Below are 4,719 nucleotides of genomic sequence, written 5' to 3' on the forward strand. Positions count from 1 at the left end.
CACCAACCGGGACCAAAGGCCTTGCACTGGCGCGGTGCGGTGGGATGTTTAGTCCCACCTCGCTAGCTGAGGAGCGGCCGCACCTGTTTATAAGTGCGGCTGCGCCATCTCCATTGAACTCCTCAGTACTGCAGGCCTATGGGCCAAATCTCACACTACTATGCCTGTGGGCCTACAGGCCCTTCTACGGGCCTGAATCCTGGCCCATGGATGGGTTTCTAGTCGTATTCAGGCTCTGGTGGCACTTTAGGTGGCAATTTTTTTATTTTTCCCCAGTTTTCTTTTTTTCTTTATTTATTTTTTTTTGTTTCTACTTACAACAAAATACTTATTTTTTTATTTTATTTTGTTTCTAATTACTTATTTATTTTATTTTATGATAATTCTTTTTACCATTAAAGTTTCTAACAAAAAAGTTCTTTATGAAAATTCTTTTTTGCTTTTAATGATTTTGAACAGAAAATACTTTGATAATTTTAGTTGCATCAATTTTATATAATTTTAGTTTCAATAATACTAGAGGTTGCTTATAATGTTTTAAACAGAAAATACTTTGATAATTTTAGTTTCTTAAATTTTATTTATGTTATTAAAGTTTATTTTATTTTGTTTCTACTTATATATTTTATTAAAGTTTATATTATTTTGTTTCAAATAACTTATTGATTTTATTTTATGATAATTCGTGTACAAAACGGACAATCTGTTTCGAAATATCGGGCTTTCATACGGAAACTCGTCTGTTACAAAGGGATTTCATTTTTTGAACTTATTTGAACTCATAGTTTTTCTGTGTTCAAAATGCACCATTCAAAGCCACATCATCAATTTACAACCCTTTCTGACTTCATTTGTTATTTTTCATGCATTTACTGATTATTTTGAGCTATAAGACCATGAAATTGAAAAGCATTTGAAACGAACTCCGAAAAGGTTCCAAGTTGGCATGGTATTATCATTTCACCCACATAGCATGTGCAAGAAAAGAGAGAGGGTTACAGCAAAAACTGGATGCACTTCGTGTACAAAACGGACAATCTGTTTCGAAGTATCAGGGTTTCATACGGAAACTCGTCTGTTACAAAGGGATTTTATTTTACAACCCTTTCTGACTTCATCAATTTACAACCCTTTCTGACTTCATTTGTTATTTTTTGTGCATTTACTGATTATTTTGAGCTATAAGACCATAAAATTGAAAAGTATTTGAAATGAACTCGGAAAAGGTTCCAAGTTGGTATGGTATCATCATTTCACCCACATAGCATGTGCAAGAAAGTACAGAGGGTTACAGCAAAAACTGGATGCACTTCGTGTAGAAAACAAACAATATCTTTCGAAGTATCAGGATTTCATACGAAAATTAGTCTGTTACAAAGGGATTTCACCCACATAGCATGTGCAACATATAGCTCTCCGGAGCATCTAATTAAACCATACATTGAAATTATGTAAAACATTTAAATGCAAAAACAAATGCGATCATAATCGCAATCAAGGTAACAACTAATCAAACTGCATAATGATACCAAGCCTCGGTATGAATGGCATATTTTCTAATCCTCCTAATCGTCAACCGCATTGCATCCATCTTGATCTTGTGATCATCGACGACATCCGCAACATGCAACTCCAATATCATCTTCTCCTCCTCAATTTTTATTATTTTTTCCTTCAAGTAATTGTTTTCTTCTTCAACTAAATATAACCTGTCGACAATAGGGTGGGTCGTAATTTCCGGTTCAACCACCTCCTAGATAAATAAAATCTATGTCATGTTGGTCGGCATAATTGTCAGAAACAATAAATGAATCAAATAGTTGTCAAAAGATAATATATACTACATCCGAATCATAGACAGGACGATGGCCGATGGGGGCAGGTACCAAAATCATCGCACTATATAATAACAAGAAATAATAAAAGTAAGAAAATTAGACAAGTTTCTATCTGAAGTAAGAATTTCCTTTCTTTCAGAAACAAGATAAGAACAAGAGGCTCACCACGGTGGTGCCGGCGACGAGATCGGCGCGGGCGATCGACGATGGTGAAGACGTGGACATGACGTGACGGAACGTTAAACCTAGACAAATCTCGGGGGGAAATGGAGCTCGGAGGTCGAGTTTTGAGAGGAGAATGATTAACTAGCGTTGCTCGGACATTTCATCGAACACCTCATGTGCATAAAAGGTGAGCTAGAGTACCCAAATGCCCTCCCCTCGCCGGCCAGAAAAAACAGAGTGCTCTGCCGTGGCGATGGGTATATATAGGCAAATTGTTTGTCCCGGTTCGTGGCATAAACCGGGACTAAAGCCCCCCTTCTATACCGGTTCAAGGCACGAACCGGTACCAATGGATGCGGGCCAGGAGCGCGGTCCATTGGTCCCGGTTTGTACCTAGAACTGAGACAAATGGGTCCAGATAAATCGGGACCAATGTCCACGAAGCCCCAGCCGGCCCCTTGAGCTCATGAACCGGGTCTAATGCCCGGCTGGCCAGGCCCGAACCAAAGCCTTGTTTTCTACTAGTGTCAACGAGAAGATGAGGGCGAGCCTGCTATGGAGGCCCAACGCCACCCAGCAGAAGAATATGCTATTACAAAGGAGGTCGTCGTTGACACCATCGTGGCGAACCTCGCCCGGTGTCCGTTGCCCATGCTGAGCTCGTTAGCGACCCGCACCCTTGCAAAACAAAACCAGGGGAGGGTGTCGGGATTCCGTGCAAAGAGGCAAAGAGTGGTGGAGTAGTACACTGGAGTGTCCATGTCTGGTGTGCTTTGCTTATCCGGTGCCTGCCAAGAACCCCAACGGAATCATCATCTCCAGTCCAGTCAAACTCAAACTGTTCATGGCAAAATAAGTAGTGAAATGTTAGATCGCAAAGGAAGAAGTCGTCTCTGTAACTGTAAATAGGTTTTGGAAAAATGTTAAGCCAATATGAAATGGAGATAAGGTAGTTCTACCAGATAGACAAGGCATCCACGGCAAGCTCCGCGTTCTTCGTGTACCTAGTGATGAAGATCAGAACCCTGTAGTACCAACTCTCCAAGCTGCATCCATAGGCAAGACAAGAAAAAAGGAAAATATATAAAGTTGGTGTGTCTCCCTTATATTACCTACCAGAAGTTGAAAGCACCGTGATGATGATAATAAAATAAAGAAATACCAGAACATGACCCGGACACCGAGGACAACTTGACGAACCCCCAGATGTCCACGAACGCCAGCGGCGAGAACCCTCCCCATGTCTCCGGGCAGCCACCGCCGACGGCGTACGCGAGCTGCAGCGCCACGACGAGTGCCCATGAGAAGTTGAGCGCGATGGCGACGCCGATGACTCCGAGCCCGAAGTAGTTGACCAGCAGCCAGGTCACCGCGGCGTGCACCGGGAACGCCACGGCGGTGGTCACCGCGGTGACAGCGTTCTTCCTCTGGCACTGGAGGAACTTATTGAGCGGCAGGAGGATGGCGTACATGAAGTGCAGCGGGAGCAGGCACGCGCTGACCACGCCGGCCTTGCGGGCCAGGTCGGCCGGCTGGCCAAGCGCGCTGAGCAGCTGCCCGTTGAAGATGTAGGTCGGAGAAAGGAGCGCCGCGAAAGCCAAGAGGACAATCCACGAGCGCTGCATGTACACGCCAAGCATTGCGTACTGCTTCGCGCCGTACGCCTGGCCGCACAGCGTCTCCAGTGCACTCGCCATGCCAAGCTGCAATTCATCAAGATTATGAGTAACATTTGTAAAGTCAATGGATCGATGCTTTTCGTCGTAGGAGTCAATGATGCCCGACCGGAGTGTGTGAGCAAACGTAATTTTGGACGCACAAAAAACAGAGATCGATAGGCAACTGAGACTTGTAAGAGGAACATTAACTCTAGGTGTTCATGGTCCTTTATGTTTTGCGTTTCAGTGTACTTGTAAGGGTCAACTACTATATACTAAATTCGTGATATGAATGAAAAATTCTCTCTCTCAAAAAAAAAGAAGCCAAGGTTAAAGCCGGAGATGACGGTGCTGGCGATGGAGAAGGCGGCGAGCTCACCGTCGCCGAGATGGCCATCGAAGGACTGGCTGATGATGTTCAAGCTGTAGAGGACCAGCCTCATGAACACGGCGGGGCCGACCACCTCCCAGAGCTTCGTGGACTCTTCCCATACCCCGCCGGCCAATCCTTGGACCTGGCCCTCCCTCTCCTTCGGCCTCTTCACGAGAAGTGTTGCGCTCTGCCTCTCCATTGTATGGCTACTTGGCAAGATGTGCAGATTGGAGGTAAACATGTATGCTCTTCGTCTCGAAAAACAAGTATTATATGCTATAAGCTAGATCTAGCTTGGAATCTGTTAGTTTGCAACGGTGATGCACGCTGGAGAATAATTAAACTGCCATGTGGATGTGGCGAGGATTAGTATGACTATCTAATTTGTTGGTCTCGGAAATCAGAGTAAATTACACGATAGTATCATATTTGGGACAGTGTTGGCGAATTGATACCAGTTTTCGAAATTTTTACGTATCAATATCAAGTTTCGGGCAAGCCGTTGCAAATCGGGCTAAATCACGTATAAATATGTACTGACGGTGTATCTGATCAGCTGGGCCCGCCTGTCAGGTGCCTACATGGCAATGTTATTTGGCAGAAACCCCCCTTACTTTATAATCAGTGACATGAACGTCTTTTTTTTGCGGGAAAAAGTCCTATGAGGGACTTTTTTTTCGTTCGT

At 44.0% G+C, this 4,719-nt stretch overlaps 1 pseudogene; it reads right to left on the reverse strand.

Annotated features, from left to right (window-relative positions):
• Positions 1 to 4,233, reverse strand: part of LOC119299605 — an 11,096-nt pseudogene extending 6,863 nt beyond the window's left edge.
• Between the last annotated feature and the right edge of the window lie 486 nt (positions 4,234 to 4,719).

This window comes from Triticum dicoccoides, chromosome 5A (genome assembly GCF_002162155.2).
Source record: "Triticum dicoccoides isolate Atlit2015 ecotype Zavitan chromosome 5A, WEW_v2.0, whole genome shotgun sequence".
Lineage (NCBI taxonomy): Eukaryota > Viridiplantae > Streptophyta > Magnoliopsida > Poales > Poaceae > Triticum > Triticum dicoccoides.